This window comes from Brachypodium distachyon, chromosome 2 (genome assembly GCF_000005505.3).
Source record: "Brachypodium distachyon strain Bd21 chromosome 2, Brachypodium_distachyon_v3.0, whole genome shotgun sequence".
NCBI classification, from domain to species: Eukaryota; Viridiplantae; Streptophyta; class Magnoliopsida; order Poales; family Poaceae; genus Brachypodium; species Brachypodium distachyon.
Window position 1 is genome coordinate 30,558,793 of NC_016132.3, and position 16,926 is coordinate 30,575,718.

General features: G+C 42.3%; 2 long non-coding RNA genes across 2 annotated transcripts; both read right to left on the reverse strand.

The window, feature by feature from the left end:
• Positions 1–10,776: 10,776 nt before the first annotated feature.
• On the reverse strand, positions 10,777–12,191 carry LOC112271037. The gene is made up of 2 exons (XR_002963825.1): positions 11,228–12,191; positions 10,777–11,115 (listed from the first exon to the last, which is right to left on the reverse strand). It is a non-coding gene; the product is annotated as an uncharacterized LOC112271037 (long non-coding RNA).
• A 1,272-nt stretch (positions 12,192–13,463) lies between these two features.
• LOC112270537 lies at positions 13,464–16,656 on the reverse strand. Its single transcript, XR_002962777.1, has 2 exons — positions 15,336–16,656; positions 13,464–15,232 (listed from the first exon to the last, which is right to left on the reverse strand). It is a non-coding gene; the product is annotated as an uncharacterized LOC112270537 (long non-coding RNA).
• Positions 16,657–16,926: the final 270 nt, after the last annotated feature.

Consider the following 16,926-nt stretch of genomic DNA (forward strand, 5'->3'; position numbering starts at 1 on the left):
TGTCCCCGTAAAACCCTAACCTCAAAACCTGGGGTTTCTTGAAATTTACTCAATAAAATAAGTCCTACTTTTGTTCAGCTTGCATATAACACATGCAACACTAACATTGACAATTACAGGTCATCCATGGATTCGTGGCACTCAAGAAGTGAAGATTCCCTTGGACATGATAATTTACAGGCTTGTGAGGGCGTACATAAGCTCATCTTCTCTACGGAAATCTGCTCTGACACAGTAATATTCTTGTAGGGTCTATTAAGTGGTTTTCACCTTCCGCTTGCTGATGGTCATTCTCTTTCTAGCCTCAAATTGATGTGATACCTATTTCTGTTTTCTAGAGAACAAACAGTCTCAATTATACGTAGTATTAATCATGTCCCTTTTTGTCTTAGTGGTAAATATCTGTCCACATCATATAGCCTATTTTCAGCTATGCTTTAATTTTATTTTTACCACACTTTTGTTTTTCCTCACATAATTATATATAGCTGGCTGTGTGTTTTCCCGAATGCCTGTGGACATGGTTATACTCTGCACACTTTTTTTACTGTCACAAACACATCACCAAGAGTTGTATTCAAACAGTGTAATATATAGCCAAATAATCTCAGAAACATCCTGTGTATGCCTTTTTCCATTATTCAACGCTCCATTTGCTGTGTCTGTGCATGCTGAAATACCATAATTTGCTGACAATAGTACTTACATACTTTAAGTGAGTGTTAAAGTGGTTTTTGCTAAGTGTCGGCTCCGGAGATTAGGGGGTATCCCGGAACCTAAGAGCTTGGGCCACGGCCCCACCATGTCCGTCTAAGGCCCCCGGGGACAGGGTACCCCGAAGACCGCCTCCCCAGGATTGACTTCCTGGGAGCTCTGTGTTTGTTCTCTCCTTTTCCGGGCCTGGTCTGGTGCTCGAGGAGAGAATACGGCACTGCTTACCTCAGCCGGTCCTGAGTTGCTACTTTGGCGCCCACGAGCAATCTCATGATTATGATTTATGGTAAACTATGGTGAAAACCGTGCAATTTCCATAAAAACCATGTTTAGAGGTTTTAAAAAATTCCTATAAAAATAACATATGTTTGAGGTGTGATGTTCTACGAACAACAAACCAAAGCTCTATTATTGTCTTCGAAATAAATTAAAAACACAAATATACAAATGAATAGTGCCAAACAATTAAGAACCACAGTTAGTTAGATAGGCCTAGCTTGTTGAGCATGTCAGTGTTTATCCACTTTGAAAACTTCTGGTTTATAAAATCTTAAGAACCTGTTAGCATCGCTTTGACAATGCCGGACTATTAGATCAAAAGTTACTGCACATATAAATATGGAACGCTTGTGGACAAAAAAAGAATAAATAATCTGACTCAGTGTATGCATTCGGCATGCCCATAGCAGGATCATACTTTTCTTTCAACATTTTACGTAGTTCTGTAACAAAATGACCACCCAATGGAAACATAAATTTGAATAAAAGTTCCAATTTAAGTATTTATGAAGTAGTATTTTTCTTTTTGTGCTTCATATTTAACTTGTAAAATTCAGACCATAAGAGTTTGGCCTGTTCTTGCAGTTCTTTTGAACTGTTTATATACTCAAAATTATTGTAATCGGCATATTTATAAGTAAAGTCATACTATTGTTTTAACTTGAATATCAATTGTTATTACTCATAGTTAACGGAACAAAACTATGATTTTAAGTAAAAAAGAATGATACACTTTTACAAATGAAGCCACAAATGCACCATAATGCTGTAATAGTTGGCTACAGATACTTCACCGAGTAGAATTCACTGGACTTTATCTTATTATAAGAATCCCATATAGCAATACTCTAGTCTAAAGGCCGGAGACTCCTCTCCTGTCACCCTGCTGCTACGTGGTCACTTTGTCACCGTTCATTTTCGTTACGTGGCCACATCTATCGTCGTAAAACCACGACCCGATAGTGCCTCCAGGCTGGGTTCCGGACAAGGCAGTGGCCTTAGTCCGCGCGGCCGCGCCCCTCCGCAACCTCGACGCCGTCGCCACCAGCCTCGCCGTTGAAACGACCGCCCCCGTACATGGATTCGATCTCTGTGTTTTTAGTGCTATTTTCTGGATCGACTCACTAGCACGCACAGTTTCAAGATGTAATATCATAAAACAAAGGTCTCAATATTACAACGCATCATCCAGAATTTAAGAGTACTTACAAACTCGCATAACCTAATGGGTTAGCTAGAAATAAAACAATTGTTTAACAGCGGAAAACGGAAGATACAAAGGGCTACATCAACACCACGGTGAGAGCGTGTTGGAATGTAGACTCGTAACCCAAAGACCAGAAAGTATCCTTACTCTTCGTCGGAGCTTCCTGCATCATTAAACGATGTGGCCACTAGGGTCAATACATTGAATGTATTGGTAAGATCACTAGGAGTTATATCAGAACCTACCGAGTATATGCATAATCTGGCAAGGTGGGGTTCAGGCTATTTGCATAAAAGCTAAATTGTTTAATTCAATCATTTTAATCAAATAATTTTGTCACTATTGGACATGGGGTAGACACACCCATGCTCCTATTAAACTAAGGACATTGAGTAGACACATCAATGCTCCTAAACCCAAGTTCAAACCATTTATTTTTATTAAGAAATTAGAATGAGTGAGACTTTCCTTACAGCTCCACTATCCAGTTGCTCATAATGGTCCATAACCGGGGACACGGCTAAGTACTTAGTTTTGACTCTCTCGAGAGTTTGTACACATTCCCCACAAGAAACCGGCGGGTTAATCCTTGCTGTCCTCAGGATAGAGTAGCAACGGCGTCGATTACGAGATTTTCAGAGGTAATTCCCTAAACCACGACAGAATCACGCTCCCCCTACACAGGCTACCTCAGTACAATTCCTCGGGTCTAGGTTCATACAACATATTCTAGTCTAACCAGAGCCCATTTAGCATGTGGTTGTACTAGAAGCTACTAAATAGGAAACTAGTCCAGTCTCGGTTACCCCAGGTGGCATTCCACATTTGCGACGCAGGCGCTCCCATAGACATGGAGAGACGATTCATAGAAATGGACCCATAGAAATGGACCTGACGCCGCATAACATCAAAATCCTCAAAGCCGCCCACCCAGGATGGTTCATTAAATTAATTGTTTTGCCTTATTCTAATAAAACATCTCATTTCTCCATAGACATAACAATATCATAATGTAGTAATTGCCCCCACGATACTATCATAGCTTAGCATTCAACTACAAACGATGTCAAATTGGTAGCAAGGTAATGGCAAGGCTAAAACTATACTACCTGGGATTTATAGCTAGCATAGAGGTACAAATAATATTCCTAATGCAACTAATAAAGCAACTAGTGCATAGTAAAAATATTTGGAAAATGATTAAAGTGAACTTGCCTTGTCCAAGGTTGTGATAGTTCTCGCACTCTTCGCAACAACAAAGTTCACAATCCACACAATCTAAAATAAAAGAATACACACACACATAAACATGCAATTCAATACAAAAACATGCCATGATGCAATAGTCATGAAGATGCACACTTAGGTTGGATTTAAACTTAACAAGTTTAGTTTCTGTTTCAAAGAGTTTCACAAAAAGTTTGGACAGGTTATAAACTAATAAAGAGGTAATTACTTTGTATGAAACAAAGATGAGCTTTAATTAAAAGTTTATTTGATTTTTGTAAAGCATGGAGAAAGATTAAATTTGTGTAGCAATATTATTTACAAAAATAATTTCCCTTCTAGTCCTAATGGACAGAGAGTATACTCAAAACATTTTTCAACATGCTAACATGTTCAAAATCATTTTGAAAAAATTCGTATGAATTTTAAACCATAACTAAGCAATCTGTAATTTGGTTATATTAAAGTTGGTCAAATTCAAAATTAAACTATGCCAAAATATTCTACATGTTGTGAGGATTCCAGAAAGGTGCGGATCGTAATTTTTGGCCAAACGGTTTAAAAGTTATGATGGTTTGAATATCCGAGGGCTTTTCTGCAAAAGTTCCTTTTTAAATCGGTCCGGGAAACGTTTTAATAAATAAGGGACACGTGGCAGCACGTGATTGGTCGGTACCGGTTCGGTTCAAGAATAAAAGCGAGCCATTGGATTTAAAGAGGGATGGACGGATGAGATGAACCCGTACCCTTTCACTTAAGTGATTTAATTTGGGCCCTTAGATGAAGATCCAATGGACGGGAATGCACCTACCTCAACTCTGGCTAGGGTTGGCTCCTCCGGTGAGCTCGGGCGGCGGCGGCGGCTCGGGCGATGGCGGCCCGGGCGTTCCGGTGATCGTTCGAGCTCGGGAAGAAGTTGGGGAGGGGCGGAGCGAACAGGCGAAGAAGATGGCGGCGCTAGCGATCCTCGGTTCGGGCGGAGGTGTGCGCTTCGTCCTTGAGAAGTCAACGGCGGCGGCGGTTACTTCAGGTTGGAGTCGACGGTGAGCTACGGAGATTGAAAAATTAAACGGAGCGCGTCACAAAGTCAGCAAGGATGAAGGGAAAAAGGAGAGGTAGGTAGTCGCGATTTTGTCTCACCGGGTCGGTGGCGGCGGCCAAAACAACAGCAGTGGCAGTGGCTTCTCCGGCAAGCTTTTTGGCCGGCCTGGTGGCGTGGAAACGGTCGAGCGAGAGAGGGGAAAGGATGCGGGGGCGAGGTGCTTTAAAGTGACGCAGATAGCTTCAGGTATGGTGGAGTGGGCAAGGATAAATCGGACGTGGGGATCGTGGACGCGCGCTCGGGTTCGTGCCGGAGAAAAAGGGGTGGTCGTTGGAGGTTGAAGATGAGCCCGACCGGTGGGTCCCACCTGTTGGTGGCAGCGGCGGCGCACGGGCTGTGGAGATGGGCCGCGGCGCTCGGGTAAGTGGGCCGGCCCGATTGGAGTTGGTACGTTACCCCCTTTTTTTTCTTTTCTTTTTCTTATTTTCTGTTTTTGATTCTAACTTTTGATTTAAAGCTTCAAATCGAGTCAAATAAAATGCAAAAAAAATTGTAAAATCATATCTTCATATGATTCAACTTTTGGGACAAGAATTCCCTCAAAATAAAATATTTAAAAATACTTTTGCCCGTAAACTAACCTTTAGGGCTTTTTAGCTATTAAAATATTTAGTGTTTCAAATCAAATTCAAAAACCAAGATATGGGGTAGCTTTATAAATGCATTAAACCCCTTTTTATGCCAAAACCCTCTTGGGTTAAAATGCAATTAACCAAAAGCAAGAAAAGAGCCAGATTCAAATAAAAGCACTTTTGTTAAAGGGTTTTTCTGAGCTAAACTTTAGGGTTTTAAATGTGATTAAATGCAAAGGTGACATGATGCTTATGAAATACAATGCATATGAAGGGTATTGAAAAATGGGATGTTACAGCCGCCTTTGTCGCCCGCCCCTCCCTCCCCCACTCCGTCGGTAAGTTCGCCTGCCTCCAATCCCCGTATTTGGATTGCCCTACCTCGCCCGACCAACAGAGGACTAGGTTCGGGTGTGCATGTTGATGACCCGACTATGTACGCGCTGCAGGGACCAGAGGAGGGGCCCTCGGGGTGCTCTGCGTCACCTCGGGCGGCACCATGGTGCCCCTGGAGCAGCATTGCGTGCGCTACATCGACAATTTCAGTTCCGGCCAGCGAGGGGCCGTGTCGACCGACTATGGCCCTGTTTGTTTGGACTTATGCTTCAGCTTTTGCTGCTTCTAGCCCTCTGAAAAGCACTTCTTCCGTTTACCCATGAAGCTGGGAAGCACGTCGGGAGGTGCTTCCCTCCAGAAGCTGCATGAAGCACCTTCGGATGTACTTCTCAGTTTCATGTGTAAACGGGAGAAGTGCATTTTAGAGAGCTAGAAGCACCAAAAGTTGAAACAGAAGTCTAAACAAACATGGCCTATGTACCGTGACAGCTTCTACCCACCTTTGCTTCTCTGCTTGCTATTACCTGCAAATTTTTGTGCAATGCAGATATTTTCTCAAGGCTGGCTACGCAGTCATCTTCATCCATCGCCGGTGAGTCTTTCTAGCCCAAGATTCTTTTAGTGCAGCTAAGGTAGTTCAGGATTCAGGTAGGGGTTTTCATCAGGTCATTGAGATTTGCCATGTAAGGCCTCTACCGGCTGCAAGCTTGATCTTTTTGAGCTCGGTGAAGGATCCGAAATCCAAGCTCTGGGAATGGCAGTCCTAAATTTTCTATGCATGTCATGCAAAACTGTGCATGTTTTTATGCTATTTTCTTTCGTTCTTTCCATTTTGTCTCATTGTTCAAACCTTTTCGCTTGAATATTTTGCAGTAGTTTAAGTAAATGACTCTGTATCCTGCTTTGGAACATACGTGCTCATCTGAGCTACTTATCTCAAATGAACTTGCTCCTCCTCTTCTACGATGTGCATCCAGGCCAGGACTTTGGTGTTGTCTGCGAGGATTAGTAGTGATGTTGAAAATTTAGGTATTTTCGATGAATATTTAATCCAGAAAATCATGGCTAAAAACATGTACCATATTATGTCATGCAAACTAGACAAACTAAACAGCAACGCAAAGCGATAAAACTCGTCTAATTCTACAGCATGCATAATATAACTACTGAATAAAATCAACAAGAAAGAGCAGATTACGTACGGTAAGGTGCCCTTCTCTTGAGTTGGTTCCTTCTTAATGAATTTGTTGAAGTCGGTGACGAGTCCAGCGGCGTCGATGTTCACGCCGGCTGCAGCAGCTGACCTGGCAACCTCCTGGGCAGCTGTGAGCGCATGCGCTTGCATCTGGGTAGCAGCAGTCGCCTGTTCTGTGATCTGTTGCTGTGCTTGGAGTTGAGCAGTTTGCTGCTGCTGAGCTTGAGCGGCAACCTGAGCCACGGGATTACCGTTGTTGACCATGGTGACCAAGAAGCCGACGAAGAAGGGATGTGATAAAGCGAGCAGTCGCCTAAGAACGCTTTCTAAAAACCTTATCAACCGTCTCCCGGGAAGGATCTCGAGGGTCGGGGTTCCGAAGGCCTGCTCTCCCAGCAAGCTGTGCACGCAGACGGCAGGATGGAGTAGCAGAGGGCAGCGAACAGCGAGATTGGATCGTGGACGTGACGGCGGCTAGGGTTTGAGACGTGTTTTACCGGAGGCCGGGATCGTCCTTTTTATATGCACACATGGGACGTCGGTTCGGTTTAAGAAACCAACACGTCCGCAATTTCAGGCACGCAGGCGGATGTCGGTTCAGTTTAGAAATCCAAAACGGACTCCGCAATTTCAGGATTCGTTACGCGTCCGTAACAGATTCTGACTGCCAAAAAGATAAGCACGACCTGGACCGACTCGATCTCAAACTCGATCCATGCAACGCAACGCGCGCGCGCGTCGAGACAAGGCGAGCGGAGGAGGAGTGCGCATGGGGATATTCCCTTGCTCACCTCTCTACTATGTAGGATACCAACATTTCTTATATACTGGTCCAACTCCCACTAAATTAGCAAGGTGGGACTATTCCACTTCCTCATCCCACTTCAAGAGTGGGCTTTGAGATTTTGCACGAATTAATTTCAGATTGGGCCTTGGTCCTAATCCCAAATTCCAAAAATCTCCCACAATATCTCAAAAGCACAAAATAATACCGTTGATCCAAAAAATTTGTTTTTGATATACCAGCGTTTCAGTGGAGACCGGTTAAGGTTGAACATCCACCTAAACAAATAGTTACACTCATGCACAACTGAGCAATGGACAAGACCTTGAATTGTCAGTTTTCTGTGTTAGAGCTTCACTAAGTTGTTGTCTGGTACTGGGCTGCCGAAAGCTACCCCGCGGTGTGGAGCATATAAGTCATTCTCCAGGCTTTTTCATGAGCTTACTAGAGACCACCCAAATCTCATAGACTGCGACCAACAGTCAGGCTCATATAGGTGTGTTCTTTCGAGAGTACTCTATAGGACAGTATCTCTCTTCCAAATTAATGCGACACATCAGAACACATAAGTCAAGCAACCTACCATACAACATATGAGAGTAATGCATCGTCAACGGAGTGGGATAAGGAATGTACACTCTCCTCAGTTATCATATGACTTGTTTCCCAGGTTCTACTTCACGGGATCTTCGATCACATGGGCTGGTTTACCGCCATGGTAACTCACGTGGGTTGCAACCCCATCTCCCGTGATGCAAATTCTATCGCATTCCTTGATAGACCCTTCATAAAGGGATCTGCCAGATTTTTAGCCGTTGGGATATACCCCAATGCTATTATTCTGGAATCTCTCATTGCTCTGAAAAATTTCAGATGTCTTTTAACGTGTCTTGATGACTTCATGTTGTCTTTAGAACTGTTCACTTTGACTATCACAGTTTGATTGTCACAGTTCATAAGAATTGCCGGTACAGGTTTTTCAACAATCGGGACGTCCATCAAGAGCTCTCCAAGACAGTCGGCTTCAACTGTGGATGTATCTAATGCTGAAAGTTCTGCTTCCATTGTTGATCTGCTTAAGATCGTTTGCTTGCAAGACTTCCAGGAAATAGCGGCCCCTCCGAGTGTGAACACATATCCACTCGTGGTCTTTAGCTCATCAACATCAGATATTCAGTTTGAATCACTATAGCTCTCAAATACTTTGGGGTACCCAGTATGTATACCATAGCTCATTGTATTCTTTAGGTAGTGCATTACCCTCTCAAGTGAACTCCAATGATCATCTCCCGGATTCTTATTGAACCGACTCAGTTTGCTCACAGCAAAAGAGATGTCAGGTCTAGTTGCACTAGCTAAATACATGAGCGAACCAATAATCTGAGAATATCTCAGTTGGTCTCTTCCAATTCTGCGATTCTTTCGAAGCAGAACGCTTGGATCATAAGGAGTTTGAGAAGGTTTACAATCAGCATAGCCGAAATGACCCAATATCTTCTCCACATAGTGAGATTGCAACAGAGCGATCTCACCATTGTCGCCTCACAAGCTTGATGTTTACAATAACATCAGCTACATCAAGATCTTTCATGTCAAAGCACTTCGACAAGAAAGCTAACCTCTTTAATCACTTTGAGGTTAGTCCCAAATATTAGTATGTCATCGACATACAAGCAGCGTATAACTCCCTCACCCCCACCATGGCGGTAGTATACACATTTGTCAGCTTCGTTAACAACAAAGCCGGCAGATGTCAAACTTTTGTCAAACTTCTCATGCCATTGCTCAGGAGCTTGTTTCAGGCCAGATAAAGACTTTAATAACTTACACACTTTGCCTTCATGACCCTTTATTACAAATCCATCTGGCCGTTTCATGTAAATTTTCTCGTCCAACTCTCCATTGGGGAAAGCTGTCTTGACGTCCATTTGATGAACGATCAGACCATATGAGGCAGCCAGTGATAGTAACACTCTGATTGTGGTCAATCGAGCTACAGGTGAGTAAGTATCAAAGAATCTTCACCCTCTTTCTGAGTTAAACCCTTGGCCACAAGCCATGACTTGTACTTCTCAATAGTACCATCGGGCCTAAGCTTTTCTTGAATATCCACTTGCATCCTACAGGTTTGCACCCATACGGACGGTCAACAACCTCCCAAGTACCATTAGCCATGATGGAGTCCATTTCACTACGAATGGCTTCCTTCCAATAGTCTGCATCCGGAGATGCAATGGTCTCATTAATGGTTTTAGGAGTGTCTTCCACGAGGTACACAATGAAATCATCATCAAAGGATTTTGCAATCATTTGTCGTTTACTCCTCGTAGGAGCTTCATTGTCATCGTCCTCAGGAATCTCAGCAAGCGTTTGTTCAAGATTTTCCATTGGGATGGTGGATTCAGGAGCTACATCATGATTTTGATGTTCCTTTGAACTGTCGGGTTCAGCAGGTACATCATGATCCTCTCTAGATGTGCTATGCATATCTCTCATGGGAAATATTTTCTCAAAAAATGTAGCATCCCTGGACTCCATAATTATACCAACGCTCATGTTAGGTACTCCAGAATTTACAACCAAGAATCTATAACCGACACTTTGAAGAGCGTAGCCAAGAAAGACACAATCAACGGTTTTTGGTCCAAGCTTACGTTTCTTGATGATTGGCACATTGACTTTCACCAAACAACCCCAAGTCTGTAAGTAAGAAAATGTGAGTCTCTTCTTTTCCCATATCTCGTATGGTGTAATCTCTTTATCTTTTGTGAGAACACGATTTAGGACATGACACGAAGTCAACAGAGCCTCCCCCCACCATGCCTTGGACAAACCCGCAGTGTTTTAACATGGCCTTAACCAAGTCAGTTAGCGAGCGGTTTTTTCTCTCAGCAACCCCGTTTGATTGGGGCGAATAGGGTGGCGTCCTCTCATGGACGATGCCATGTTCCTCACAAAATGAATTAAACTCATTGAAGAAATATTCTCCACCGCGGTCAGACCGCGGCCGTTTGATTTTTTTCTCAAGTTGATTCTCGACTTCAGCTTTATAGATCTTAAAATAATGCAATGTTTCATCTTTTGATTTTAATAAAAACACATAGCAAAATCTAGTCGCATCAGCAATGAAAGTCATGAAGTAACGTTTTCCACCTTTTGGTAATACACCGTTCATCTCACAAAGATCAGAATGTATGAGCTCTAACGGTGCTAGGTTTCTCTCCTCCGCAGCTTTGTGAGGCTTGCGAGGCTGCTTCGCTTGCATACAAGCTTGGCACTTTGAACCTTTAGCCACAATGATTTTAGGGATTAAACTCAGATTTGCTAACCGCCTCATGCAAAATTAATGTGACAAAGTCGTGAATGCCAAACATTAGACTCATTGTTAATAGAATTGATGCTATTCATGACCTTATTACAAAAATCCGAAAGGGATAAGCGGAACAAGCCTTCGCACTCATAACCTTTACCAATAAATTGTCCATACTTAGACACAATAACTTTATTGCACTCAAACACTAACTTAAATCCGTCCTTACAAAGGAAGGATCCACTTACAAGATTCTTCTGTATGGAGGGCACATGCTGCACCTTCCTCGGCTGCACGATCTTCCCCGAAGTAAACTTCAGATCCACTGAACCAACACCATGAACAGAAGCATGAGCGTCGTTCCCCATCGTCACTGAGCACCTGATGGCCTGATATGAAGAAAACAAGGAAATATCAGCACGCACATGAATAGTTGCACCTGTATCAACCCACCAATCGGTGGATTGACATACAGAAAATACAGTAAATAAATTACCATACCCGCCTGCATTTTCGTTGTTGCCAAACTTTTGTCGTATATGTCCTTCTTTGCGCTCTTTGCAGTTACTTGCCCAATGGCCGAGTCCTCCGCACACAAAGCAATGAAACTTGTCCTTGTTGCCTCATTTCTTCTTCTTCTTGGAAGTGGTAGTGTTCTTGGAACCAGGCATGCTGAATCCCTTTCCCTTTCCCCAGTTGTTACTGTTGTTGGGGTTATGGTTGTTCCTCTGAACCATGTTGGCAGTGGATGTACCCTCCACGGAGTTGCATTTGGGGCCAGCATCTTTTGCTCTTGCCTTCTCCTCAACATCAAGAGTCCCGATCAGGTTCTACACAGAGATTTCCTGTCTCTTGTGTTTTCGAGAAGTAGTAAAGTTCCTCCACGAGGGAGGAAGCTTGGAGATGATGCCCCTGACAACAATTTTGTCGGGTAGTGGACACTTGAATTGTTCAAGTTCCTTAGCCATAGTCAGTAGCTCATGAGCTTATTCGACTACAGATCGGTTTGCGACCATCTTATAGTCAAAGAACTGCTCCATGACGTACATATCACTGCTAGCATCAGATGCGTCGAATTTTGTGTCGAGCGCATCCCACAGCTCTTTGGCATCCTGAATATGCAGATAAACATCAACGAGCTTATCTTCCAGCACACTTAGGACCGCGCCAACGACTACAACACAGGCCTCTTTATACAGCTGCTCAGGAGCAACTGTTTGAGTCTTCTCGTGTTGTACCGCCCACCATGCGCCCATAGCCACAAGCCACATGTGACATTTATAATGTCACCTCTTAAAATGCAGAGAAGTAAACATAGGTGGTTTCAAAGTAGCAGCAAATTGAGCCATCAAAAATTGCCTACACAGATAAGGTTTTGGATTGTTGAAAATTTAGGTATTTTTTATGAATATTTAATCCAAAAAATCATGGCTAAAAAGATGTAGCATATTATGTCTTGCAACCTAGGCAAACTAAACAGCAACGCAAAAGTGATAAAACTCGTCTAATTCCACAGCATGCATAATATAACTACTAAATAAAATCAACAAGAAAGAGCAGATTACGTACGGTAAGGTGTCCTTCTCCTGAGTTGGTTACTTGTTGATGAATTTGTTGAAGTCGGTACCAAGTCCAGCAGCGTCGATGTTCACGCCGGCTGCAGCAGCCGACCTAGCAACCTCCTAGGCAGCTGCGAGCGCCTGCGCTTGCATCTGGGCAGCAGCAGTCGCCTGTTCTGCGATCTGTTGTTGTGCTTGGAGTTGAGCAGCCTGCTACTGCTGAGCTTGAGCAGCAGCCAGAGCCGCGGGATCACCGTTGTTGACCATGGTGACCAAGAAGCCGACAAAGAAGGGACGTGATGAATCGAGCAATCGCGTAAAAAGGCTACCCAAAAACCTTATCGACTGTCTCCCGGGCAGGATCTTGAGGGTCAGGGTTCTGGAGGCCTGCTCTCCCGGCGAGCTGTGCATGCAGCCGGCGGGATGGAGCAGCAGAAGACAGCGAACAACGAGATTGAATCGTGGGCGTGACGGCGGCTAGGGTTTGAGATGTGTTTTTCCGGAGGCCGGGATCGTCATTTTTATATGCACACATGGGACGTCGGTTCGGTTTAGGAAACCAACCACATCCGCAATTTCAGGCACGCAGTCGGACGTCGGTTCGGTTTATCGGTTCGGTTTAAGAAACGAAAACCGACTCCGTAATTTCAGGACAGATGTGGGGTGCATGAGCCTGATGTCGCGAGCCGTGGGTGGATCACTCGATCCTTCTCCGGCCACCACCAGGCAAGATGGAAATGGCACACGGAGTTTCCATCTACATTAACCATTTCCAGAACTTTGACCTTTTCCATTTATTGTAAACAAGAATGATTTTGGAGATTTTACCTTCTTCTTTTGGTGTTCCTTCCCTTTAATAACTCATGAGATTTCTTATGTTGTTTCTTGAGTGTGGCAATATGAACTTGTTTCAGGAGATCAGCTAGACAGTGACTGCCAAAAAAAAGTGTCAAACAACGCCGCAGCGAAGCGCGGTTATTCGTCTAGTCTTGTGGTATCACTGGAGGCTCTCTCCGTATCTTATTAAACATCAAAAGGTTTCTCAAGAAGCTCCAGAGACCGACGTTTCCTTAATTATGTAAATATCTACCTGATTACTGGGTAATGGGTATAGTTACAGTACGTTGACAAACATTTTCCAACTTCCCTAGCCGATGAAACAAAATGTTAACAAAATATTGAAAATCCCATCTCATCCCATTCTCATTCATGAGTCGACCTTGTAGGTGAGTCCAATGATTTCAAATATCTACAGCCCAATATAAACATTTTATAGAAAGTCATACAGATTCAAATATTAACAGGACACCATGCATGCAACGGTCACAATGATGACATGCCTGATGCTGCAGACTGGAGCCAAACTATGGCATTGAACATTTGAATGCTTATACTCCCTCCGTTCAACAAAAGATGTCTCAAGTTTGTCAAAATTTGAATGTATGTAGACATGACTTAGCATATAGATGCATTCAAATTCAGTCAAAGTTGAGACATCATTTGTTGAACGGAGGAAGTAGTTAATTTTTACCTGTAGCATTGGCACCTTAAAAAACCATTAAGAATCTCTGTGTCAGCATTTCTTTTGGGAGCTTTGTAGCATATTCTTTTTCTTCATATGCATTCATCTTGTATCCTTCTTGACTGCTTATCTTTCCCTTCTCTGATTGCAAAGCTATGTACTGCAAAAATGAAGAGAAGTGCCAAGAAACATATAGTTGCCGCCCAAAACCACCATTTGTTATCAGCAACCTCCTCTTTAAATATGCATTTTCACATGTACAGAGATGCTTACACTGCAAATAACAAGCAGGTCTGAAGCCATCAGACATATACATCGAGGCAACAAAAAAAACCCTGCTTTTGCTCACATGAATCATGTATTGAACTGATTGGGCTCCCTCAACCGTGACATGCAGCTCTCTCCCTCCCTTTTCTATCTCTGATTACAATTATTTATGCAAACTCAAATTGAACTTTACTCCCTCCGTTCCTTAAAAAATGCCATATTAGCTTTCATTAAGACAAGGCTTTGACCACAAATTACTATGTCAAAGTGTGGTTTATATAACATAAAATTAGTATCGCTAGATTTGTTATCAAAAGTGCTTCATGATATTTGTGGTTTCATGATATATAAACCACACTTTAATATAGTAATTTGTGGTCAAAACCTTGTCTTAATGATGAAAGCTAATATGACAGTTTTTAGAACGGAGGGAGTATATGTCAGGCAAGAAAATGGGGGCATACACTAATTGTTGTTAAGTGTACTGTAAGGAATTTGTAGCATAAATTGAATCCATGGCAGCTTCAGAACACAAGAACATGACGGACATGCTAACCTGATGGCCAATAGTTAAGATCTGTCAGACAAAAACTTACCAAAGAAAAAAATATTATGCAAGACGCAACAGGGTAATAAAATAAATTTAATTTCAACTAAATTAAGAATGGATAGAAAAATAAACAAACATATAAAGTGGTATGGTTTGGGCAAACTCGGAGCACCCAAAATGATTTTGTATTTTATTAACTTCTGCTTTATCCATATCCATGACAGCTTGTGCACTGCAATAGGCAGGATTTGGTGCTCCATATAAAGCACAACATTTTGTACGTAGATCAAGAGGTTGATCTCAGTATATCTCTAGTATGCTAAATCCGAGGTAATTTCTATCATAATTCAGACTATGTACTATAATTGCACAAACAGTGATGGAGCACATACAACCACATTATATGCAATAATTTAGGTCTCAAGATCTTGTACTGAAATTATTTTCATCTCTGAAACACTTAGTCGGTGCTAGACAGAAAAAGAAATATAATCATAAGACCGAAGCACACGTATAGAGCAACTTTTACTGTTATAAGAGTAAATATTTATCTATGCGAATATTAATTGTGTAAAAAGGCTACTTCGCAAGCCTCCCTCCTTCAGATTCTGTTAATAAAAGAATAGAACATTATATGAATGGTTAACTATAAACGTATATATATGATTATCAAAGAACTTGAATCCATGACTGCTCTTAACTAAAACTCACCAATATCATAATATGATTATCAAAGAAATTGAATCCTTGACTGCTCTTAACTGAAATTCACCAATATCATTCCATGATTATCAAAGAAATTGAATCCTCAACTGCTCTTAACTGAAACTCACAAATATCATACTGCACATAGGCGTGGGAGCTGAAAACAAAACAAATCTACTTGGTTGAGCGAAGTGTTAAAACAAAGAACATTTACTGTCATTTGCAGAGTCAAAAATATATGATCATCCTACACCACCAACAGACATGGGAGTACAGATGACGCTACACGTGAAATCCATATGATGACAGATCGAGCGCATAGATGTGGACTACAATTCCCATAGCTAAATCTGAAGAAGAAATAACTTAGTTGAGCAATGGTTAGCCAAGCTCTATCTCCATGGGTTATCATATCACTACCTTCACTGAAGAACCAATGAAAATTCTTAACTGACGCCACAATGATGATTTTCTGCACTCAGTTCTATCTTTTGGGTTGATATAAGAAAAAGAAAAACATGATATTTCTCCTTGGTCACATGTAACAGCAACAGCCCACAACTGTATTGAAGCAAACTTCTATTGCTCCTGTACTATCTTTTGGGATTGGTCGAATGTAATTGGCTTCTATATGGCTGATTTTTAATTGCAAAAATGCAAGCAAAATGCAGTATTCAGAAACAAAGGACAGGATATATGGTATTTAATATTCACTTGCAGCTTGGAACAAAATAAATATTTATAAATTACTATTAATGTATTATGCCCGGCTACATCAGTAGTGCCTGAAAATTTAAATACAAAAAAAAATAAGCATCTCCATGTTGCACACGTTTCTTCCAATCAAGGATCCTGACCTCCCTGGCTAGACCAATCCACTGTAAAATTATCTAATTTGAGGTCTCTGGTTACTATATGTTCGAAGCTCTATCAATCAAACTGTTTTGGGACCAATACCAACATTACCGTCAGGAACTGGAGCATGCTGAGAGAGGGAGGGATGGAGAAAAAGATAGAGCACTGGTAATTGTGGCCGGGGAAGAGATGGCGTGATCCCCATACAAAATCGAGGTTGATCGAGATCGAGACATGGGAGGCGCCATTGACAGGCGGGGATTAAGAAGAGCACTCAGAATGCCGAGTATGCTGCAGGAGGGCAACGGAAGCCAGAGGTAGCACGCAGCCACCGCGGCCACGATTCCAGAGGATGCGAGAGAGCGATTCTGCTATGGGGGACGGGTCAACAAAGGAGTAGGGGAGCGGAGGAGATGGGACGACGCTGCGGCGGCGGTTTGGGGAAAACATAATGCGAGGAGACAGGAGTTCGGGAAACCAACATACATCGAGTAAAGGGATTAGACCGCTCTGATTTAACTCCACGTCGGATCAAACGCCAGAAGTTTTGCTTTTTTTTTTCTGGTTGCTACTTTTAGTATATAATAGATTATAGCTCACTTGATGCACCTTGCATAGACATAGGAATTGAGATGCATTTTACTCTTTTTTTTGTTGTTACAGGTTCCCTCAAGATCAAAAAAATGTGTGTTCTCATCATTGATTCAGCATCGGATATCTAAGATGTCTTCTTTGACGCCCT